Here is a 26,527-nt window from a genome sequence, read left to right on the forward strand (position 1 = left end):
AGTTAGAAAAACCTATGTGAAGTGATGCAGAGTGAAATAAGCAGGACCAGGAAAACGTTGTAATCAGTAACAGCAATATTGTGGAACAATGAAATGTGATAGGTTTTGCTACTAACAGCAATACAATAATCCAGGACAGTTCGGATGGACTTCTGAAAAAGAATGCTACCCACCTCCAAAGAAAGAACTATTGGAGTAAGAATGCAGATGAAAGCATATGATTTATCACTGTTTATTTGGGTATATATTTTGGGATTTCGGTTTTATAAGATTATTCACTTACAAAATGAATACTATAGAAACATGTTTCGCATGATAATAAATATATATATTTATAACCCAGACTGAATTGTTTGCCAGCTCTGGGAGGCTACCTCTGGGAGGTAGGAAGGGAGGGAGACAATTTGGATTATATAACTTTGGAAAACTCATGTGGAAATTTCTTGTTAAAATAAAAAAGAATATAAACTCCTTAAAGGCAGGGGCTTCATTTTTGCCTTTGTATTCATAGCACTTAGTCTACAAAGGATATAAAAATAAATATCTTAATTTGACAATTAATATGAAATATGTCTTCTCAGAAAGATAACTTGAAGAATTTAGGGAGTGTCATAACTATCTAATGTGATGGTCTATATCCTAGCAGTTGTTTAACATGGTCCTGACTAATTTCTGAATAGTAGCTCCAATCCAAGTTATCTAAGTGACTGAAATATGTTAGTTGACTCAAAAATTATTTCAGTAATAAACTGATCAATGATGAAGTAGACTGCAGATATTTTTAAGGCATAGATACTATAGCTAGAAAGGGAAACTAGAATATCATCATCTTATCCACTTTTCTCATTTTTCAGACAAGCAAACAGGTACAGCAAAGCAAGATGAATTTTATAGGTTTGGAGAGATTGCACTCTGCCAAGATTAAGAACCCTCCAAGATTGATTATACATTCATTCATCCCCACTAGGGGTCAGGAGGAGTGAGAAAACTTTGCTCCCTTTTGAGATAGATCTCCCTTCTACTACAACCTCAGTAATCTCTCCTCCTCTGAGATCCATTCAATGGGTATTTCTCACTCAAACAATATTATGGTAGCTGTTAAATACCAACCCCAGACACAGTCTTTCCTTCCTCAGTCAGAAGCAAGGGAGGTCCAAATTCTTCAGATCATCTAGTCAAATTACCTTGGCTTTACTTTTTCTTGAACTATAACATCTGAAACCTCGTTTTCTACTCAGAAGTTTGAATACAGATGAGCCTACCAATTCCTTAGGCATTTCCTCCAGCAGCAATCTATACCAGTCCCTGAATCTTGATTTGCATACCAGATCCATCTGTCTACCTAACACTTCACTTTGAATCACTTCATAAAAGCCTTTTTGTTGTTGTTTTTTTTAATGGCCATCCTATTTGTCATTTCTTATGGCATAATAGTATTCCATTACAATTAATTAAAAACCACAACTTGTTTGGCCAGTCACCAATTGATGGGCATTCCATTAGTTTCCAATTCTTTGCCAGCTCAAAAAGGGTTCCTATAAATATCTTTGTACAAGTAGGTTCTTTTCCCATTATCTTTGACCTCTTTGGGATAAAGACCTAAGAGTGGTATTGCTGGGTCAAAGGATATGCAAGTTTGATGGCCCTTTTGGCATGGTTCCAAATTGCTCTTCAGCATGGTTATTTCACAGTTCTATCCACAGTGTATTAGTGCTCCAATTTTCCCACATCTCCTCCTTTTGTCATATTAGTCAATGATATAGGGGTGGGGCAGTACCTCAGAGTTCTTTTAATTTGCATTTCTCTCAAAATTATTTAAAGATAGGGTTTTTTTAGCATTTATCAATTGGTGTATGACTTGTATTATAAATTTGGACATGACTGAACAACAACAGTAAATGTATATAAATAACAACATGACTAGGAAGTATCCAAAAACAGATTTGAATTCAGGACCTCCCATCTCTAGGCCTGGCTCTCTATCCACTGAGTCACATATCTGCTCCCACCATCAAGTCTTAAAGAAAATGGCAATTACAGAATTAGGTTAATTCTGAAGATATATAAACTCATATTAATAAAATTCTATCAACATGAATAAAATAAATCATTTATAACATCCTTTTCACTATTTCCCTCCATAATTCTGTACTCTCAAAATTCTTAAAGATTTTTTATTGTGGCATGGAGGTGAGCCTGGGGACATGGAAGTGGTCTTCTTTTCCAAAGAGAGGTAGAGGATTTCATGTGCAGAAAGTTGCATACTCTTTGGTTTTGAAATGATTGGTTTTGATTTACTGATTTTCTTTGTTACAAAGAAGGATTCCTGGATGGGATTTAGAGCAGGCTGTAGAGTGAAAAAACGAAACCAAATCAAAATATTTATAATAGAAATAATTAAAAATTATAAAATCATAGATCTGGCAGCTCCCATAGAGCTGGAAGGGCTGGTGTTTGAAGACCAACATAACTAAGATAACAGTTGGTCATTAAGCAATTAATATGGGGGGGTGGCTTACAGTACCTTCTAATATGTGGAGGGGTTGAAATATGTGTCAACAAAGGGGATTCACAGGGCATTGAAATTACATATCTTGAAATAATGTTTAAATAAAGTTTCCCCATTTGTTTAAATCACTTGCTGGAGATATGTGATATGATGTAGAATTTGAAAATCCTCAGTTTCTTCCCTCTATGTCCAACAATCTAAAGAAAGCCATGGTTATTTGATTAAAAATAAAATAGCAAGGACAGTAGGGGGGGGGGGGAGAAGCAATGGGTTCTAAAGGTATTGCCCTGGGAGGCAGGGAGTAAAGGATAGCCATGGTTCAGTCAATGCCAGATCTCACCTGTTTAGGAAAAATCATTCAAGGAGTGAGAAAGGACTTAAAATGAATGAAGGCAGAAAAAGAAAAATAGAACAGTTTAACTCCAATGACGTTTCAATTATAAGCAGAGATTTTAGTGTGAGGTAGAAAGATCTGGAACCACAGAACTCTAGTCAGCCTAGATTCTAGGCAGACAGTATTCTGTTATAACACTTATTCTTCGACTAGCCAAGGCATACAAGTATGAAAAGAGTGGTGAAGATTCCAAAGGAAAAAAAAAATATACCAGTATTTAAAACGTCATCTTTTAATACATCAGAAAAGTTCTCTAACCATCACATTAGAGGCTTCATGTAGCCTCTGAAAACCTAAATGATTTGTTTTAACCCGAAGTAGAAAAAAAACAAAAACAAAAATCTATTCCTTTAATTACCCACATTGCCATAAGTGAGGCAATCATATCTTTTATGAATTCCATAAAGTTTTAGCAGGGTGTTAATATCTGGGAAATGTTAGCTAATAACCACTTTCATGGAAAGAGGCAAAGACTCTCCCTTTCTCCCCCCAAAATATTTCTTCACAAAACTTGTGGGGGGTTGGGGAGGGCAGCTTCTGAGATAAGTCAAACCTACTTCATTTCCATAGAATTTGTCGTTGCGGTTAGAAGTCCAGCGTTTTACAAATGTAAGTCCCTTGAGGCCAGGGACAGTCTTATATCCCCAGTGGGTAGCTCAATGCGTGGCCCGTGATAGGCGTTTAATAAGTAAATGTTTGAAGACTTATTGACAAGAGCCCGATTCTCCAGATTTATCTTCGCTTCAGCAAAGCCGAAGTCTGTCCCATCTCTAAGCTTGTGTGTCTCTAAGTGGTTAAGAGACATAAAATCCCTCTGCTAAGTATTTGGGTCTCACTCTTCAATCACTAGTGGGAGCTGGAGAGGGCAAGTTAAAAAAAAAATAGAACGAGGGAGCCCAGGAGCCAGTGGCTGGAGGAAAAACTCGGCAGCCTTGGCGCTAACAGCTGCAACAAGGGGCATAACTTTAGCGTGTGGTCCATACGCGGAGGGGCAGCAGCAGCAGCAGTGGGCAGCGGAGTCTGGTGAGCTTTCTTCGGCAGCCACGGGCACTGCCCTCACCTTCAAGGTCCTTGGCGGGGAAGTGGGATAAGGAGAAGGCGGCAGCAGCCGCCACAACAGACTAGAAACCAACTGGAGAGCGGCGAACGGCTCGGAGAGAGGCTGCGGCAGTGGCAGCAGCGTTGGCAGCCCAAGGCGAGAGGGACTCAGAGTCGGAGGCCGAGCCAAGTCTGGTGAGTTAGGAGCATTGAAAAGTTGCAGAGGTTTGCTATTGCTGGAGCCTGAACTCTAGGCTTTGCCCAGGAGGTACTTGCAGGGCGGGAGCATTAGTGTTTTTGCCGGCTGAGGCAGAGTTTAGGAAGGGCTTGCGATCAGGAGGCCCGCAGAGAAAGAAGCTGGGGTTCGGCAGGTGTTCTGAACAGGGACTGACCAGGGCAGAGGCGCAGTGGGGAAGCTGCGGGTGGCCAGAACCACTCGCTGCGGTGGGTTTCGTTCTCCTCAGCAGCAGATCCACTGCCAGGGGCGAGGGGGAAGCTGGTTTGGCAGCTCTGAGAGTGTTTAAGTTGGTGGGGAAGGTGGTTTAATTTGTGGGGGATGCGTGCAGACTCCCCGACCCAGCCGGCAAGATGTGAGCCAAGAGAAGGGGGTGAAGGAGGAGAAGGGAAAGGAGGAGGAGGAAGGGTAGTACTCCTTGGTTAGGTACTGCTGCTTCAGGCGAGCACTGGAGGAAAATGGGCAGTCTTGAATCACAGTCCGAGAGTCAGGTTTGGGAGACCTGCCATCATCACTGAGCTGTGGGATTTGGAAAAGACTAGACACGCTTAAGGGCAGGGGTGGGGGGCAAAAGGAGATCCCGGCACTGTGCGAAGAGCCACCTGTGTGTTTATCTCAAAGCTAGAGCCTTGGAAGCAAAACTACTGGGGGTCTTGCCCGGCCCCCACCTCTTGTCCTAACCTCCAAACCGTTTGTCTAATGGTTTGTGTGGTTCTCCAGTCTGTCTCTGGCAGCTCTCTTTCTCGGACTCTCTTCCTCCACCCCTGCCTCTTCAGGAACACACATAGCTCTGTTTCTCCGGAGTGTATCAGTTGCTGGGTGTTAAGGTACTCGGTGCAGATAAGACAGTTGTCCCTCCCTAGATGCACGGCTAGCTTTGAAAAAACAACAGCAAGCCTGTTAGGAACCAAGGGGTGAGGATTTCCCCTGTATATTAGCTGTTTGGGGCTCCTGGACGGGTTCATTAAGGCGAGTCAGCCCCCACGAAGGTGTGGTGAGTGGAAGCAGAACAAGGGTGTCCCTAAAGTGCTCTTCAAGTCCCCAGACGGAAAGTGTCTGTAGCAAAGGACAGAGTCAAGTATTTGTTTAAAAAAAAAAAAAGTGACTGTACCACGCCAAAAAGCCTGTAGGAAAGAAAAAGATCATTTCGAGTTGGGAGAAAAAAAGCCTACGAAAGTAATTTAGGAAAATTCTTTTGGAAAGCTCTTTGTTCCCTTCAGAAGATAACAGTCTGTTTCTGTTTACTCACATGTATTTTGAATTTCTCCACGAGAGCAATCCTGACCATTTCTTGCGATGAGAATGTGGGTGCTTGTCCATGTCAAATAGACAAATATAACACAGGTACATTAGAAAACACCTTGGGTTATTGTAGTTAGTTCCTAACTTCTTTACACTGCAGTTGTCGAGAATTATTTTGGATGGGGAAGAAAATAAGAGAGGCAAGTCATTTAAAAAGAGGAAACCTTCCAGAGTTTCAGAAAAGTCCATTTTCTACCTCAGTGACATTTTCAAATTTTTAGATCACTATATAATACAAAAAGGCTGCACTGCTGTCTAAGTGCTGATATGTATTTTTATTGGAAACATGAATGCTTACTTTTTTAAATGTTTTTTGACATTCAGGCATACTCTAGCTTCCTGGGATTTTTTAAATATGAAAAACATTGTCTTGGCTGACATTTTCATTCACTGTCATTTGTCTTAATTTGTGTTGTTATTTAGAAAATTAACTTTTTTCCTTTTGGTTGTATGGTATTCATTGCTATGATTCCATTACTCAGGATTCCAGACTGATTGAAAATCAAAATGTTAACTCTTGCTGTTATAAGAGATGGTTTATGTTATGTTAATGAATCATTATTTTAAGGAGGCCTTCCATCTGTGTCTCAGGTGTTGCTCCAGCAAGTAGAACAGATTTAATAAATATTGTTGAACTACTGAGTAGACACACCAGCATTTTGTGAATTTCTTTTACTATTGGTTGGTGATTCTTGTATTTATAGATTTGTAATCATAACACTATTTTATATTCCTCTGAAAATTTCCCTCAGGTGAACAATATATTTTAAAAAATAGTTGCCAGTTCAGAGAACTCTTAAAAAGTATTTCTTGCATGAAACAAAATTTAGTCAATTTAGTTATATCTGCTAATGGGAAAGAACTATGCTATGAATAATACATGTGATGGTTCCCTGTGCCCTTGTCTCCCTCCCCACCTCCATCCCCAGCAGATTTACCTTCCTAATTTTTTTCAGGAACTTAATATTAAAACTAGTTCCTTTTTCCTCAGCCCTCATGGGATTCATGGGAGAAATTGATTGATGAGACATGTGTAGGTTGTTGCAAATTACTTTGATTTTCAAAAGTCTATAATCAGAAATTATATACATGAGATATATTTTAAATCAAACTGTGTGGTGGGGACAGTTGTGATTTTTATGTAGGTTTGGAAAGCTGGATGAAAGAGACTGACAAATCTTCATTAGACCAGAAATGTTTTTTGTTATGGTGACAATTATTGATTAAATGTACAGAACTGAAATTTGTAATATAATATTCCCTTTTACTTGGTTAGACACTAATTGAAATAGAGCTTATACAATACAGTTTCCTTTTAGATGATATTCAGAAAGGGCAGAGCATTTTAGGATGCTTTTATTGCAAATGAAGTAAGATGTTTTTCCTATTTTGCTTTCATGCAAATAGGAAAGACTATTTCTAACTATATAGAAGAAAATATTGGTACAGCTAAACTTTTTCTTCTAACATAAAATAATAAGAATCACACATTGAATTTGCTCATAAGGAAGAGCTGATAATCATATATTATTCCTAAGCCTGAAATTATCCTTTAGTTAATTAACAAGAAAAATGAATGAAGCCTCCTCATAGAGCAATATAGTGAAATTTCTAGATAATTGAAGCTCCAAAAGCAAAGCTTTCAACACTTTTCAAGTCACTACATAATCTAATAAACTGCTCCTTAAATATAGTTTACTGGGCAACATTTAACTTTAAGCTCAAGTGTCTTGTGATTCTCAGCTGTATTGCCCTCAGCAGCCTCAAATGCCCTCAGAGCCTGTTTACTTCTTCTATCAGTACTAGAGTGTTGTGGGTTTTGTGGATAGTTCTATAGTTTTTCTATTTGTTTTCTCATTGGTACTGTTAACTTACTGACATTTTTAATTTGTGGGGTCTAATCTGCTATGTGCTGGGAAACCAGATAACCCAAATTATTGGAATTATAAGTAAATAGTCTATCTCTGTTGGAGATGTGGCATGTGTGCCTGTGACTTGCCAGAGGGGACAGTTCTGTTTCCCATCTCCATAGCCCCTGAAGACATTTTTGAAGCCCTTAACTTCCTTCTCAGAAGAGCAGTAAGAGCTAGGCAATGGGGGTTAAGTGACTTGCCCAGGGTCACACAGCAAGGAAGTGTCTGAGGCCACATTTGAACCTAGGATCTCCTATCTCCCTATCTGGCTCTCAATCCACTGAGCCACCCAATGGCCCTCAGATGTTTTTCACATGCCCTGCCCCTTGGCCCAGCAAGGGAGGAGGGCTCACAGGCAGTTTGAAGGTGCAGTTTGGGCATTCAAACTCTAAAAGATTCACTGACAATGGTCAATAAGGATCTCGAGGCCCATTCTGTGAAATCAAATACATGGATGTTACCACAGCTGTTTTCACTACTCAGGAGCCTTTTTCTATTCCAATTTAAAAGTTCACAACTATTTGATGGCTGAAGTTACCAAAAGTCTTGTTTCTGGTTGAGTGAGATAGTATTATTTTTCAGTTCTTATTTTTTTCTCCTATCAAATTAAAAAGATATAGAAATTAAGATGTTGCTATCAATAGAAAAAATACTTATTGTGTGCCTTTTGTTTGTAGAATATTATTCAGAGAGAACAGTTACATTTTTACCTATTATAACTAGTGAGTTACCAGAGGATTGGCTAGCAGTACATGGTTGTAATGGGAATTGAAAGGGAGAGAAAGATGTGAAAAACTTTAAGGAAGAATTCATAAGAATTTGTGAAAGGTGTAAGGTAGAAGGAGGAAACAAAGATAAACTACAGGTTTGGAGGCTGATAGACTGTGGGGATGCTGAAGGAAATCCTTATAAAGATGGAAAATTGTCTTTTTCCAGAAGATAAATTTATGCTTAAACATACTCTGTTTGAGGTAATAGTGGCAACCAGAAGGTCTAAGCAGCTAGAGGCACTGCACTCGAACTCAGGAAATAGTGTAGGGTTGAAGAGCAAGATTTGGGAGTTATCTACATAAAGGTGATGGCTGGAATTGTGAGAGTGGACTATTTTTCACTGGGCAGGGATTTTCAGTCTGTGGTTTCATTATGCACCAAGGGGTTTCTGGATTGATCACCTTCAAGGGATAAACTAGAATGGGAGAAAATACACCTTTATTATCACTCATCTCTAATGGAAACTTGACTTTTCTTTTATCAGTGTGGACACTAAAACATTCTCAAAAAGGATCTATTAATTTTATCAGGTTGTCAAGGATGTACATGACACAAAAGGGAGAGGGTGTTATAAAGAGGGGAAGAGCAGAGAACCAAGGAGTGATCTTTGAGGTATGCCTACATGCAGCATAAAAATTGTCATCACACAGATCAATGCTAGGTTGAAAATTCCTGATATTTGACTTATGGAGGAAATAAAATAATTGCTACTAAATTTAATAGTGTAGAAATGAAATGAAGAGGACAATGATTAAATGACAAGTGGATCAGGAATTAATATGGAAGTTAAATATTCTTTTCATTGTATTCATCATTTCTCTGAATCAATTTTGATCTTATATATATATATATATATATTTTTTTTTTTTAAAACCCTTTACCTTCTAAATCAAAACTGTGGGTTGGTTACAAAACAGAAGAGCAAAATGGGCTAGACAAGGGAGTTAAGTGACTTGCCCAGGGTCATACAGCTAGGATGGGATCTGAGGCCAGCTTTGAACCCAGGACCACCTATCTCTGGACCTGATTCTCTATAATTGTATATAGCAATAAAATATCAAATAGAGGTCCACTCAATGGTTTTTTGAATCTATGTCATGTTTTTGTAGTTAACAAACAGGTATGTGTATATCTCTGTGTGTATGTGTGTGTGTGTGTGTGTGTGTGTGTGTGTGTGTGTGTGTGTGTGTTGTGGAAGTGGGGATCCAGACACATTGTTATATCTATGTAAGGCTATTTGAAAGGAATCTTTCTAGTAATAATGATACCAATAATAGCCTAGCATTTATGTATAATTTTCAGGGTTGCAAAGTGTTTTACATATGTTATGCATTTGATTCTCACAATAGCTCTTTGAGATAAGTGCTGTAATTATCTGCATTTTACAGATAAGGAAACTAAGGTGGATGGAGGTTAAATGGTTTGTGCTGAGGGCCATATCAGAAGTGTCTGAGGAAAAATTCAAACTTGGGTCATCTTGATGCCAGATCCAGCACTCTGTGTACCCAACCATGTTGCTTTGTGTGTATATTGGTGTGAAGCTAGCATGCGCATACACACATGCACACATAATCTTCAATTCTTATGGATTGCTGGATCTGGTCTCTGGGAATCCAGTGCCTTTAATTAGCTTTAGTGTGGTGTTCATTGGATTGAGCCGTAGAAGATTAGGAAAGAGCCTTGAGATATACCTAAAAGCATCTGCCTGTTGCTTGAACATTTTTGACATAGCCTGTCTCTCCGATGTCTAAAGAGGGCAGGTATAGGCTGTGGAAAAAGGGAGAAGATGGCAGTGGAAAGCTTTAGCCACGCAGTATATTGCTGAATCTATGAGCACTTGCTTCATCATTTGCTAATTTGCCTGGTGGTTTTTTTTTTGCCTTTATCTATAAGTTCCTTGACTCTCCCCAAATAGGCAACACAAGCTGTTTGTCTGAGCACATCCTAGGAAAAACATATACTTAGATAATAATCCCTTTTTGTCTTTTTTTTTTAATCCAAGAGAAACTTTACTGATGCTTAAAGAGGAAAAAAGAGACCAAGATCTCTAAACACTATCATGACCTACATTGGTTATATTCTATAAGCAATACATTCAAACACTCTTTTTCTAATCACACTGGACTTTACCTAGAGGATGTTAGAAGGGTTAGTGGGTAGAGCACTGGTCCTGAGAATCAGGAAGTCATGAGTTCAAAGCCTGTCTCAGATACTAGCTGTGTGATCAACAACTCATTCAACCCCTAGCAGCCTCAGTTTCCTTAACTATAAAAGGAGTGATAATAGCTCTTACCATGTTAAACCATTTACCATGTTAAACATTTTGTAAACTTTAAAGCATTTTTAAAAATGCTAGCTACTTACACCATAACTTTGCTGCAGCTGAAGAATATTGACTAGTTTATAGCCACAGAAGCCAAATAGCCTGCATTTAATTGTTCTTAGCCCACTACCACATCGAGTTCAGATTGCCAAATTCTCCTTTTATTTTATTTTTTTTAAATCCTTACCGTCCCTCTTGAAATCAATACTGTATATTGGTTCCAAGGCAGAAGAGTGGTAAGGACTAGGCAATGGGGGTCAAGTGACTTGCCCAAGGTCACACAGCTGGGAAATGTCTGAGGTCACATTTGAACCTAGGACCTCCTGTCTTTAGACCTGTCTCTCAGTCCACTGAGCTACTCAACTGCCCCCCCCAAATTCCTCTTTTAGAGGAAGTGTGTTTTCAGCCTTTATAGGGAAAGGAGGCAGGTCAAAATCCCTTTCCTTAATCATGCTATCTGTCTCTGAAATCCAGCTCTGTGAAATCAGCAACTTCTAAAGCAAACATAATAATGAATGTCGATTCTGTCAAGTTGACAGATTCCAAAAAGTTTTGTAGTCTTTTGTAAACCCAGATTTAGTAGCTATTAAGTATCAATTTTGAAAGAAATTTCCTGAAAATTACATGTAGTTATTGGCAAAAGGAAAAGATTCAATCCAATGTATTTCTTACATTAATTACAGGAGTGTCTTGAGATAACGAAACATCTTGGCCATTTTTATTTCAGTAGAATGGAAATGTACATAAACAAAAAATTGCATTGTAGTTAACTTATTGATTTATAAGACTATAATCTATCCCAAGAAAGACTGCAGTGATGGTGTCTTTATCTAAATTAATCTCTCAAATGTACTAAGTGAGTTTTGTCTAACTAATACTGTTAACAACCATACATAAATGGTATCAATTCTCATCAATCTTTTCCTGGAAAAAGCTACTGCTGCTTTATTGTCCAGTGCACATTTAGCTGTAATGGTGGGGAGAATTAACTTAAAAGCCTTACATTCAATTACTAGGTATCATTCTGTACTGACATTGTTGTATCAGTTTGACATTGAAGGCTGTATAGATATTGCAATTTCCTGTTACTGTTTCTCCAAGGCATGGGTTGCCTTTCTGTATGTAGTTGTTTTGTTTTTTTTTTAATTGTCCCTTCTGCTACTATAGTTTGCCAAGGTATCTTGCAGTTCTTGAAATCCTGCCCCCTCCAGACTTTTCCATATGCTCCTTTGGATGAATGCAAAACTTTACCTTCCCCCAATACCAAATACATACTTTAAAATATATTCTTTTCCTTTTCTCCTTATTCCTAAAGTGAACTGCAATTAAGTTGCATTGGACATAAAAATTGCCCTTTGTGCTCAGTTTTGATTTAATTTGTCTTCACAGTATATCTTATTCATGTATATTTATATCAAGGTTGTCTTCCTTAGATATCAAAACCTTGCATTCCCCAAATAGTTTCTATATAAGGCTTGTTCTCTGCATTCCACAACTTAGAACCATGTATATTTTTATATTTTTTATTGTCATTCAAAACACACTTCCATATTGGTCATTATTGTAAGAGCAAAGTCATATAAAACCAAAACCCCAAAATAAAACCAAAAATACACTGATGTGAAAGATGATTCCAACAGTTCTTTCTCTGGAGGTGGACAGAATTCCCTGTTATAAGTCTTTCAGGATTATCCCAGATTATTGCATTACTGAGAGTAGCCAAGTTTTTACAGACAATCGCCATCCAATATTGCTGTTATTGTGTATAATGTTCTACCAGTTCTGGTTATTTCACTCTGCATCAGTTCTCACAGATTTTTCCCCAGATTTTTTCTGAAATCATCTTGATTATCATTTCCTATAGCACAACATTTCATTGCCAACACGTACCTCAATTTTTCAGCCATTCCCCAATTGATGAACATCCCCAAAATTTCCAATTCTTTGTTGCCACAAAAAGAGCTACTATAAATATTTTTTGTAAAAGTAGGCCCTTCCCCCTTTTGTATTATCTCTTTGGGATACAGACCCAGCAGTGATATTACCAGATCAAAGGGTATGCACAGTTTTATAGCCATTTGGGTATAATTCCAAATTGTCCTCCAGAATGGTTGGATCAGTTCACAATTCCACCCATTACTGTCCCAATTTTGCCACATCCCCTCCAATGTTTACCACATTCCTTTACTGCCATATTGGCCAACCTGATAGGTATTAGGTGGTACCTTAGCATTGTTTTAATTTGCATTTCTCTAATCAAGAGTGATTTAGAACATTTTTTCATAGGCTTTATTGATAGCTTTGATTTCTTCATCTGAAAATGCTTGTTCATATTTTTTGACCATTTGTCAATTTGGGAATAGCTCGTTAGTACCAGGTATTGAGCAGTAGTTTTATGTAACAAGAAGAACCCTAGATTTGAATAGAATTGTTCTACTTTTGACTTTTACTAGTAGTGTTATAGAGTCTCTCCAAACTTTGCTTTCTTCATTTGTAAAATGCAAAACATCCATAAAGAATTTCAGAGTAAATTGTCATCATCAGGGATAGCAGAGTCTCTGATATTTGACTTGAATATTCTTTTTAAGAAACTAAAAGACACTGAAGAAAAAATGTAAAGAAAATGCATTGAGGCTAGACATTGGATTTCCACAGGGAGGAAATCTTTATTGGAGACATTATAATTTTGAGGTTATCAAGGAATATATTCTTAGGATGTTTGAAATATAAGAATTTACCAAAATTTGCCAAGGAAGACCTCAGGCCCAATTATTACAAAAAATGGATTCTAGAAAAATAATAACTGGACATACATGCTTATTTTTTCACTTCTACAAAGTTTTTATAAGACTAGTTTATGTATACTTCAAGGGATTCTTTGATCTGGTTATGAGAAGTAAGTATGTTAAATCAGTTCCTTATGGTCATATTTTATTGGAAAGTTTAAGATCATCAATATTTTACAGTGATATTATAATATATAGACTGTAGTATGTTCGTTTTTCTAAAGAGTTAACACATTGCACCCATTCCTATTGAAAACATTAGAAAATATAGGAATAGAAGGACCATTCCTCAAAATAATAAATAGTATGTATTTAAAACCATCAGCAAGTATCATATGCAATGGGGACAAATTAGCAGCCTTTCCAATAAGATCAGGAGGGAATCAGGGATGCCCACTATCACCTCTATTATTTAATATTGAACTAAAAACACTAGCTGTAGCAATTAGAGAAGAAAAAAAATTGAAGAGATTAAAGTAGGCAATAAGGAAACTGCACTATCACCCTTTGCTGATGATATGATGGTATACTTAAAGAATCCTAGAGATTCAACTAGTGGAAATAATTAACAACTTTAGAAAAGTTGCAGGGGACAAGATAAACCCACACAAATCAATAGCATTTCAATATATTCCCAACAAAATTCAGCAGCAGGAGTTAGAAAGACAAACTCCATTTTAAATCATTAGACAATATTAAATATTTAGGAATTTATCTGCCAAGATAAACATAGGAATTACATGAACACAATTAAAACTAGATCTAAATAATTGGAAAAACATTAATTGCTCATGGGTAGAATGAGCTAATATAATAAAAAAAATGACAATCCTACCCAAATTAATGTACTTATTCAGTGCCATAACTATCAAACTACAAAAAAAATTTTCTAGAATTAGAAAAAATTATAACAAAGTTCACCTGAAAGAATTAGAGATCAAGAATATCAAAAGAAATAATGAAAAAAATGTGAAAGATGTGGGTCTAGCAGTACCAGATCTTAAACTGTGCTATAAAGCAGTGGTCATCAAAACAATATGGTACCAGCTAAAAGACAGAAGGGGGGATCAATGGAATAGAGAAGGGTAAATGATCTCAATGAACTAGTGTTTGATAAACCAAAATATCCCAGTTGGGGGACAAGAACTCATTATTTGACAAAAACTGCTGGGAAAATTGGAAAACAGTATGTGAGAGATCAGGTTTAGATCAACATCTTACATCCGATACCAAGATAAATTCAAAATGGATTTAACTATAGTGAAGTCATAAATAAATTAGGTGAACATAGAATAGTATACCTGTCAGATCTCTGGGAAAGGAAGGAATTTAAGGCCAACAGATAGAGAACATTACAAATGTAAAATGAATAACTTTGATTATATCAAATTAAAAAGGCCTTGTACAAGCAACAAAAATAGAAGGAAAGCTACAAACTAAGAGAACATTTTTATAACAAAACTCTCTGACAAAGCTTTAACTTCCAAAATATATAAGGAACTAAGTCAAATTTATGAAAAATCAAGCCATTCCCCAATTGACAAATGGTCAAGGGACATGAATAGGCAGTTTTCACATGATGAAATCAAAACTATCAATAAGCACATGAAAAAGTGTTCGAAATCCCTCCTGATTAGGGAAATGCAAATTAAAGCAATTCTGAGGTACCACCTTATACCTAGCAGATTGGCCAATATGGCAGCAAGGGAAAGTGATAAATGTTGGAGAGGATGTGGCAAAACTGGGACACTAATACACTGCTGGTAGAGTTGTGAATTAATCCAACCATTCTGGAGGGCAATTTAGAATTATGCCCAAAGGGCTTTAAAAGATTTCCTGCCCTTTGATTCAGCCATACCACTGTTGAGTTTGTACCTCAAAGAAATAATAGGGGAAAATATATGTACCAAAATATTCATAGCCATGCTCTTAATAGTGGCAAAAAACTTGAAAATGAGGGGGTATACATCGATTGGGGAATGGCTGAACAAATTATGGTATTTGATAGTGATGGGATATTCTTGTGCTGAAAAAAATAATGAACTGGAAGAATTCCATGTGAACTGGAAAGACCTCCAGGAATTGATGCAGAGTGAAAGGAGCAGAAGCAGGACAACATTGTTCACAAAGACTGATACACTGTGGCACAATCAAATGTAATGGACTTCTCTACTAGCAGCAATGCAATGATCCAGGTCAATTCTGAGGGGCTTATGAGAAAGAACTCTATCCACAGCTAGAGAAAGTACTGTGGGAGTAGAAACACAGAAGAAAAATATATGATTGATCACATGGTTCAATGGGAATATGAATGAGGATGTTGACTCTAAATGATCACTCTATTGAAAATAGTAATAATATGGAAATAGGTTTTGAACAATGATACATGTATAGCCCAGTGGGATTGCTCATCAGCTTGGGGAGGAGGGAGGAGGAGGAAAGGGAAAGAACATGAATCATGTGATCAGGGGAAAATATTCTAAATTAAAAAATTAAATGGAAAAATAAATACATAAAAGAATGCCTACCCTTTGACCCAGCCATAGCATTGCTGGGGTTGTGCCCCAAAAAGATAATAAGAAAAAGATTTGTACAAAAATATTTATAGCTGTTCTCTTTGTGGTGGAAAAAAATGGAAATAAGGGGTGTCCATTGATTGGGGAATGGCTGAACAAATTGTGATATCTGATGGTGATGGAATACTATTGTACTGAAAGGAATAATAAAGTGGAGGAATTCCATGGGGACTGAAACAACCTCCAGGAAGTGATGCAGAGTGAAAGGAGCAGAACCAGGAGAACTGGAGGGATTCAATGTGAACTGGAATGACCTCCAGGAACAGATGCAGAGCGAAAGGTTCAGAACCAGGAGATCATTGTGCACAGAGATGGATACATTATGGCACAATCAAATGTAATAGACTTCTCTACTAGCAGCAATGCAGTGATCCAGGACAATCCAGAAGAACTAATGAGAAAGAACAATATCCACATCCAGAGAAAGAAGTGTGAGAACAGAAATGCAGAATAGATGATCAATCATGTAGTTTGATGGGTATATGATTAAGGTTTTGAGGTTAAGAGATCACTCTAATGCAAATATGAATAACACGGAAATAGGTTTTGAACAATGATAGATACATGTATAATCCAATGGAACTGCTTGTAAGCTCTGGGAGTGGGGAGGGAATAGGGGCTGGAAAAATTATGAATCATGTAACAATAGGAAAACATTCTAAATAAAAAAAGAATTCTAGTTCTGGGAGGGATAAAGAGTTAGCACATTGCTACTTGAAATACTTTGTCATCTGTATTAAATAAAGCCTTCAAAGTATTTTTATGAAGAATAAAAGATTGCATATTATTTAATATAGTAAATTTAACTTTTCATGGAAATATGCCTAAGTGCTATTTCTGGAATTAATTTAGATAAAACTTGGCATTCTGCATTATGCTCAATTATATTTCCCTTAATTTTCAAAGGTCTTTACCTACTACTACTTTAGGTTTCAAATCCTTGCAACTTTTATAGAAACACAACTTTTAAATGTGCATATTTTATTCATGGAACATTGAATACATTTCTATTTTAACATTTTCATGAAAAATTATTTATAATCTCATCTATCATAATTTTCAGTAAATTCTTAACATAGTGACAGTTTTTCCTTGTAGGAGCATATCGTATCCATTAACTTAGGAAGAATTATCTAAATAAAGTGTCTTTAGAACCTAAAATTGATGTTATTTAGTTTAACATTTTTATCAGTGGTCCAGGTAAAGCAAAAATAATATCAATAGGGAAGAGCTTTTATTCCATACCATATGAAGATAAGTGGAAGGATCTGAGGGGAATGTCATTGGCTTGGAGAAGAGAAGATTGTGGGTGGAGTGGTGTTAGCTTACTTCAAGTATTTTGAGGGTTATCATGCAGAAAAGAGATTGGACTCAACTGAATCATAGATTTAGAGTTGGAAAGGTCTTTAAAAACTGTCCAGATCATTTATATATAAGAAAACTTAGACAGGCAACTTGTGACTTACCCATTGTCACATAGGTAATAAATGTAAGAGGTAGACCTTGAACCCAAGGCTTCTGACCATAGAGAAAAGGACCAAGAACAATGACTGGAAGTTGCATAGAAGAGTCAAATTTAGACTTGATGACAGGGGGGAAAAAACCTCCTTCTACTAATTAGAGTAAGTTTAGAATAGACTACCTTAGGAGGTATCAGGCTCCTTTTCACTTGGCTCCATGACTACTTGGAGGTTTTATTATAGTGGAAATAATTTTTGTTATGGTTTGGACTAGGTGGCTACTGAAGACTTTGTCTCAAAATTTTGGGTTTCTCATTTTGACAAGTTGCTATCAGTTTGTGTGCCACCTCTTCTGTGAGATATTTCCCAATCCCTCCAGTTCTTAAATGCTCATTTTCTTCACATTATTTACATTTGTCTGTTGTTCTACTTGTTCTAATCCTCCAGTGGGACTTGGGGTCCTTGAGGGCTGGGGTTTCATTTGATCTCTTTTTGCCCAGGACTGAATATAGTGCTCAGGACTGAATATAGTACAGTAGGCACTTAACTGTTTGTTGAATTAAGGAAAGGCATGATTAGAGTTATAGATTAGGTAGGTTACTCAAGCATCTGTGTGAAAAAAATATAGTAGGGAAGGAATAGATGGGAGGCCAGAAGCCAATTTCTGAGGATAATAGAATAGCCTAAAAAGAGATAGTGAACTGGATGCAGGTTACGGTAGAAGTAGAGAGACGATATGAAAAAAAATAGTGGCAATGGAATCAACAAGACAACATATGAGATGTCTGGGGTTAGAGGGAAGGTAGAGGCAAAGATCATTGAATTTAAAGTTTAAGAGGAATTTAGATATCCTCTTGTTTAATTCTCCCATTTTATAAATATGGAAACTGAGGCCATGAGGGAATGTAGTTTATCTTTCCCAAGGTCCCACAGGTAATAAATTGTGAAGGTGAGATTCAAACTCAAATCCTAAACCTAAGTAAAATTTTCTTTCTATCACATTAAATTAATACTAAGACTTTTAAACTAAAATGTTAAGATGATGGTTCTACCAAATGAAGTTAGGAGATTAGGAGAAGTTAGGAGTTAGGTTGTTTTATGAGTTCATTTTTGGATATGTTGATTTTGAGGTGTTTGTGAGTCATTTAAGGGTAAGAGATCCACATAGGGATTCAGTAGGTCTCCAAAGAGGCCTTTGGTGGAACTATATAGATTTGAGAGTCATTTATATAGAACCAAGCATTGAAAACCAGAAAGTTAGATGACATCTCTAAGAGAGATTGTACAGAGAGAAAAGACCAAATGTAGAATCTTAGGAGATTCCCATATCCTAGCAATAAGAACAGAATGAGAATGCAGCAAAAGAGTCCAAATGGTATCAAAATGGTTATCAAACTAATGTTTGATAACCATTTTCAAAATGGTAGGAAGAGAAATTACTCTCTTGTATAGTTTAACCCAAACTGAAGGAATGGAAGTTACCAAGGAGGCAAGGACAATTTATCAGAAAAGTCGAGGAAGAATAAGACAGAAAGCAGAGCATAATATTTGATGATAAAGTGAGATTAGTGCTATTGAAAAAAAGTTGATGGAATGAATAGAGAGTGTAAAAGGTAGAAGAATAAATAGGTGGGGACGGAAGGGTATTTTTTTTTTTGTTGGCATGTGAAAAGAGAGGGGAGAATAGCTCAAGTGAATGGTAGGGTCAAAGAAAGGTTTGTGTTGTTTGTTTTAACTTACAAGAATTAAGCTCTTCTCAATGAAAGAGGAAAAATCTTTATCTTAGAAATGAGGGAGCTTGGCATAATTCTTATAATCTTAAATACTTTCCCCTGCTCATCTCTCATGATTTCTTTTCCCCTTAGGACTACTGCCTAAAGGGCTTATTTCTATAGCTTGTCACATAGCCTTCATAGCAATCACCCTTTGACTTTTAAATTGGAGAGACCAAGGAAAGGGATTTAGAGGCCATAGAATATCATGTGATCAGGTGTATTTTCAGCTCCAGTACACACTTTCTTTGATATACTCTTAAGAACCTACAACAATTTTTGGTATAGGTTTCCACTGAAGCCCACCATATTTGGTTTCATTTGTATAGACATTAATCACTTCTTGAGATTTGATAGCTTTTATTTATGCTTCATGATACTGGTTTAGCCCTTGTTGCCATAGGTTCTTTAAGAAGCCTATTAACAACTAAGAATGTGAGCCTCTTTTAATTGTACTCTTCCAGACCTGCAAAATATAATATAATTGAACCAAGGAAAACCATAACCCTTTACAGCTTAAATTTGAAACTGAATTATAAAATATTTTGTAGTACTAGTGTTCTTCATGATAGACTTTAGAATGAAAATGTAATTTAATTTTAGTGCAATAGTTCAATCTATGAACAATACATTTTTTCAAAACCCTTCTTACCTTCTGTGTCTTAGAATCTATGCTGTTTATTGGTTCCAGGGCAAAAGTGCAGTAAAAGCTAGAAATGGGAATTAAGTGACTTCCCCAGGGTCACACAGCTAGTAAGTAAGTGTCTGAGGCCAAGTTTGAACCTTCTGTCTCTGGACCTGACACTCAATGCACTGAACTACCTAGCTGACTTCCAAATAATATACTTTAGAATAAAATATAGAATGTTAATCTGAAAAGGGAAAGTTGGGTAATTGATAATATTCTGAATAGCTAAATATGCTGTCTCTTGAGAGTGGCATCAAAGGATGTGTTTGAGGAGGATGTTGTTTCTGTATAGATAAATGTCATACTTTCCAAAATATTCTAGTTTTCTCAGACATAGCTTTTTACAAATATTTCATTTGGCAATCTATGCAAACTCTTTTCTCAAAATAAACTCTTGATATTTTCACACTTAAAACCACTTCTTTGGAGTGCCACAATTCTTCTCTCAGTGATATAGTATGCACCAGATTTATGTATACTTAATTTTGTTTAAATCTGTTTTCATCTTATGTTATACTAGACATGTCTTCATCTGTTTAAATCAGAGTACCATTCTTTAAATTTATCCTTGTGTGGAAACTTTCTTAATGTCTTTAATCTTTAGCTGCCCTTTTTTGACTTTTATTTTTTTTCCTCTGACACATCATGGGATTTAATCATGTTTAATGACTGACTGATGGATTGAGCTGATCCATCCAGATGTTTATTTAGTGGTAAATAAAATAATAAGTAAAAATAAGTTAAAAACTAGTACTAGAAGCTCTAGATAGAAAGACAAAATGAAAACTAGTATTTACCCTGAGCTTACATTCTCATGCAACATGTGAACAATTAATTAGGTACTGGATAATTTGAGTAGTTAGGGAGTATAACAAAGAGGATAAGGAAAGGAGGTAAGACTTCTCATTTTGTTTATTCTATTTCCTCTTACAAGATTAAGCTTAGTGTTTCAGTTTGTCAGGAACTTCTTAATCTTGATTTTGACATCCAATTTATTAGTTATTCATTCTAGCTTTATGTCACCTGCAAATTTAATCATCTTGTTATCTTTGCCTTTGTTCAAGTCCATGTTAAAAATGTTAAGCAACATAGAACCAAGTACAAGTCCTTGGGGGGGGGGGTGACTCCATTGGAATCTTCTAATAGAATCACTAATGACTTTCATTTGGACTGTTCACTTAATTCTAAATCTATTTAATAATAATTGCCTGGCCTACATCTCTCAAGCCTTTGCACAAAAATTTTGTCAAATGTTTTGCTAAAATTGAGGCAAAGGATATATATATATATATATATATTTTTTTTTCCCCTCTTTTATCTACTGGTTAAATCATCCTGTTAAAACTCCTATAAGGTTGGTCTAGCAGGAAAAAATCTTGATGCAGTCATCTGCGGCTGTAATTTGTAACTACTTCTTTTTCTACATATTTGCCAAACATCCCAATAATAACTTTTGGAAACTTTCCAGGTATGGAAATCAAGTTCTCTGGCCTTTGTTTTCTGGGTTCCATTCCATTCCCTATTTTGGAAATTGGGACAATAACTGATTGTGCCCTGCCAAGCCTTGGTCTTGGATCACTCCCACCATTTGCTGCCTTTGTTGCTATACATGTGCCATTGACCCAAAGTAGAAAAATATTATGAAAATTTTCTTCTCCACAAACTTAACATAACCTCAACTGGATTCTCACTGCTGATTGGCAATTCTTTTATAACTCTCTAATTAACTCATTATCCTGCTCACTACTAAAGCTCTTCCAAGCTTTTGCTTCCCTTTTCAAATGTTTCTTTGCTCTTCTTTCCCCAACACTCACACCTTGCCTCATAGTTCTTGAAAAAATTTAAGCTATTTGCTAAGAGCTCCTCTCTTGCCTCCTCATCTCATCAGTCATATGCTTTCTGCCACTGTCTCCTGGTTCACTCCCAGCTTTCTTGGAGGTGGCTCTTCTCTTTGTCAAAGCAAATCTTTCTGAACTTCTTGCTGATTGCCTCCTTTGTTATCCTTCTCCCTTCACTTATTTTTAATCTCTCTTTTTCTATTATCCCCTTAAATATGACCTACAAACATCTCTTTCATTCTAAAAAAACCCAGACCTCATTGACTCAACATTCCTGCTAACTACCATCCTATATTTCTTCTGCCCTTTGTTGTTAAAGTACTTGAGAAGACTATGTATGGTAGGTTCTTCCACTTCCTTTCCTTTCAGTCTTTCCTTAACTCTCTACAGTCAGGGTTCTGACATTCAAATGAAGCTCCTTTCTCAAAAATGACTAACAGTCTCTTAATTGCCAAATTCATTGACCTTTTAATTCACTCCATAGACCTTTTGATCTGTGTGCAGTCTTTGAAACTGTCCATCAGCTTCTTCTACTTGATATTCTATTCTTTCTAGTTTTGGGGGATGCCACTCCCTGCCTCTCCTCTCTGATGTTTCTTCTTAGTCTCTTTTGCTGTAGCTTCATCTAGGTCATGCCCATCAACTATGAGTGTCCCTACAAGGGTTCTGTCCTCCTTCCTTTTTACTTCTCCTTCTATAGAATTTTATTTGGTCATCTTGTCAACACCTATCTGTTCAATTATTTTCTCTCTGCTGATGATTTTCAAATCTATGTCATTAGCTCTAATCTCTCTGTTTATCTACGGTATCACATTTCTGTCTATTAGACTTCTTGAACTGGATGTCTTGTAGACATCTTACACTCAACATGTCCAAAATTCAACTTGTTATTTATCTCCTAAACTTTCCTCCCTTCCAAATTTAGCTATTACTTGTCAAGGGCACCATTCTCTTCCCAGTCCTCCAGGTTTGCCATCTAGGTGTCATCCTCAACTGCTCACTATCTCTCACTACCGCCATATCCAATCTGTTGTCAGGCCTGTCTGTTCCACCTTTCAACATCTCTTTAATATGCCCCCTTCTCTCTTCTTATATTGTTATCACCACCCTGTTCCATGGTTTTATCACATCATGCCTGGAATAGGAGACTGGTTGGTCTGCCTGCAGTCCCCATTTTATCCTCCAGTGCTGCCAGAGTAATCTTCCTAAAGGACATGGCAGATAATGTCACACCTCTACTCAATAAACCTCAATCCTTCCCTTTCACTCCATGGATTAACTATAAGTCCTCTATTTAATGTTCAAAGCTCTTCTAACCTATTCTGCTCCATTTTTCTGATCTTCTTACATCTTCCCCACAAACTTTTTTGAAAAATAAGTTTTATTGGTGCATTTTGTTTTTATATCAAAGTCATTTTTTTTTGGAACTCACCTATCACCTATTCCAGTTTAAGTCATCCTTAGTGCCAAGCAAAAATAATTAAGTTGAAGCACCAAAATCATAAATTCCACTCTAATAGTTTCCCATATCTTATCTTTGAAGAAGTAGGTAGCTTCTATCTGTTCTCTGGGACTATTATTGAGTTTCATTATTCTGAGTTTTACTTCCTTATAATGATCTTTCTATTTGTCCTAGTGTGTATTGATTGTTCTTATATTTCTGCTTATACTGTCCTCTGTTAGTTGCTACAACTAATGTTCCCAGGTATTCCTCATATTTGTCATTTCTTACTGGACACAAATATTCCATTAATTCATATACATATTTTGATACATGATATCTACTTGATATAATTTGCATACTTGTATATATTATATATATATTTATTTATTTATTTGTTTGTTTATTTGATGGATATCCATTTTGTCTTTCTTTTTCCATTCCAAATATTACTTTCCTTGGCAGAGAACACTGTTGAGCAGTTCTGCTATCTCTGTGTATCATCATACCATCCAACCCAAATACCAGATCTCTCCCTTCTTTGATGAATGAATGAATTAATTAATTTAGCTTTAAATGTTTTTTTTCTTGTCCTTAGTTTCCCAGGCCAGACTTGGCTCTTAATGATTTTTGTTAGTGCTGACCCGATTTATACAATTCTCTGCTACATTTTTGTATTCATTCTTTTCTTACTTGGCCTTTCTTCCATCTTTTATACATGTCTTTCAAGAATGTAAGATGGTTGGTAAGTTCCCTATCTATTCAATTTGGTTTCTTTAGGCAACTTATGTTTTAAAAAAATCTTTTAATAGATATTATTTCTTTGCATTAGGAATTTTATTATTAATTAGATCTTTTCATCCCATTTTATCTGATTTCTTTAAAATTTTGATTTATGCGAGCCTACATGGTTATTATCTGAACCCATACAGAAACCAAGGTAGAATTATTGGGGATTTGCAAAAGGATAACTACCTTTTAGGGGATACGGTCATCTGAGGTGACATTTCAGCCCACAGTCTCCTGCCAGATTGTATCACATGATTTCCTCAACTAGCTCCAAATCTCCAGTCTTTTTATTATGAGTATTAAAAATTGCTGTTGAAATTTTAAAAAAAATTATTAAATTAATTTTTTTCTGTTGATATTTCAATTTACTCAGGAGGTTAAGGCTTCCTGGTCAATTCTTCTGCCTTTACCATCCAGTGGATTGTTTATAGCTTTAATATTTTGTCCTGCTGACTTGACTTTGTTTTATGGAGACTAAAATTATGTATGCCCAAACTAAAATACTGTATCTTTTCTGTAACTAACCTGTATCCTTACTGTAATTAAATAAACCTCCTTTTCCTACTGTTAGGTGTCTTATTTTATTATAACTCGTCTACCTGAATATGGTCCAGCATACTAAGGTAATAGAAAGTGGTTGGAATGGAATGCCATAATCGTTCCCATTGTGTTTGAAGTAGGTCTTTGGAGTTGGCTAGATATGGCAGCAGAGAACCCTGTAGCAAGGGCCATTCTGGTAGCATATGTAAAGTCTGTTCAATGGTAAAGGAGGTTTATAGGGATAAAAGTAAGAGTATATTTATGTGAATATGTGACAGATACACATTTTACAGTTATATCATTTCATCATCATAGCAACCCTAGAGGAAAGGTACTATTATTATCCCCATTTTACAGATGAGTAAACTCATACAAACAGAGGTTAAATGATTTACCCAGGGCCACCAGCTAGTAAGTGTCTGAGACTGCTCTTGAATACAGGTCTTCCTGCCTCTAGACCTGGTACTCTATCCTTGCTGCCCTTTGATAATACATTCAATACTTAATGTTAACCATCCCAGAGAAGCAGGTTTTCCAGCACAAGAAAACGGAAAATTGTCCTACCCTATATGGATACTGGTAGATGTATCTTCTAAGATGTTCTTGAGACCTTAGGCCATGGTAGAAGCATAGATATTGAAGGGATTTGTTAAAATCTTAACTTTTCCACTTTAAGGGTAATCATACCTGTGGGAAAATGTCCTCAACAGCAAAGAAGTAGAAAGTAAGGGAGTCTATTATTTGAGGAATGACTGAGCAAAGTACGGCACATGAAAGTAATGCAATGTTATTGTTTTATAAGAAATAATGAAAGGGGAAGGAAGTTTGATGAGTCCAGAGAATAAAGAGCCAGACCTCAAACACTTCCTAGCTGTTGATCTTGAGCAAGTCACTAATCCCCATTGCCAGTCTTTACTACTCTTTTGCCTTCAAATGAATACTTACTATTACTTATAAGATGAAAGGAAAGGGTTTGAAAGAAAAAGAAATAATCAAAGGAGTAAGTTGAGCAAAACCTGGGAAGATTTGTATAAACTGATGCAGAATGAAACAAGTAGGACCAGGAGAACAATTTATTCCATAACAATTCTATAAAGACAAAAACCTTTGAAAGACTTAAGAACCCTCATTAATTCAATGACCAGCTATCATCCCAGAGGACTGATAATGGTATAATATCTATCTCCCATCAAAGAGGATATAGATTCAAGATGTCAAATTAATGTCTAAAATTAAAATATGGACAGTGTAGATATTTGATTGTATATGTATTTCTTATAAAGATTTTTTAATTGAAAGAGGACAGAAGACCAACACTCATTATTTAGAAAAAAAATTTTAATCCTCAGAATGTCAACTCTGCATAAAACTGAATTTACCCTGAAGGGAATTACTACTTATGACTCTGTTTGAACCTTTTAAAATCTCTCTTCCCCAGATCTAGGGTATGTAGGATCATAGAATAAGAGCTGAATGGTATCTCAGAATTCATCTAGTCCAACATCTCATTTTATAGATGAGGCTACTGAGACTCAAAGAATAAGAAAATCCAAGGTGAAATGAATAGTTAGAGTCAGTGTTCAAATACAGGTTCTTTGATTCTAGATTTAGCATTCTTTCCACTATCCCACACTGTTTTCTTGTTCCACTATTCCTAAATTCCCTTTCCTTTATCATGAACTTGACCATGAAATGATTCCTCCTCCACAAGGTGACTATAATTTCCATGCCAGACAACCAGTGCATCCCTGTGGATGACATACAGAAGTAAAACATGCCTAAAAATTCTTTATCCACTGATTTAGTTTGGATTTTCCCCCCATATGCACTCCCTGGTGCCTGCCTTCCTTCTCTTCCCATTCCACTTCTCTGTCACCCTCCTGGTTTATCCCATTGGGTTAGCACATGGAACAGTTTTAGAGTTATTTGCAAATTTGAATACTTCATTGAATATTACCTCTATCAGATCACTTATTAAAATATTCAGCAGGAGTATGTCTATGGTGTTTCTTCTCAGTGTGTAGTTTTTATTCTCTTCACTTCCAGCTTAGACTTTGTGCTAAACCTTCCATCACTTACATGTTATGGTAACACCCTGTTTGATATGAGGCTTGGTTTCCTTGGCTTCTTCTACTGGTTAATCCCTTCCAAG

General features: G+C 36.4%; 1 protein-coding gene across 3 annotated transcripts in view; it reads left to right on the top strand.

Annotated features, from left to right (window-relative positions):
* The first annotated feature begins 3,998 nt into the window (after window positions 1–3,998).
* Window positions 3,999–26,527, top strand: part of BMPR1B (bone morphogenetic protein receptor type 1B) — a 519,978-nt gene continuing 497,449 nt past the window's right edge. For all 3 annotated transcript variants that reach the window (XM_056803301.1, XM_007495714.3, XM_056803304.1), the window contains exon 1: window positions 3,999–4,136. The gene's annotated coding sequence lies outside the window, so the exon portion shown is untranslated. The remainder of the gene's footprint in view (window positions 4,137–26,527) is intronic.

The sequence above is a fragment of the Monodelphis domestica genome, chromosome 6 (assembly GCF_027887165.1).
Source record: "Monodelphis domestica isolate mMonDom1 chromosome 6, mMonDom1.pri, whole genome shotgun sequence".
NCBI classification, from domain to species: domain Eukaryota; kingdom Metazoa; phylum Chordata; class Mammalia; order Didelphimorphia; family Didelphidae; genus Monodelphis; species Monodelphis domestica.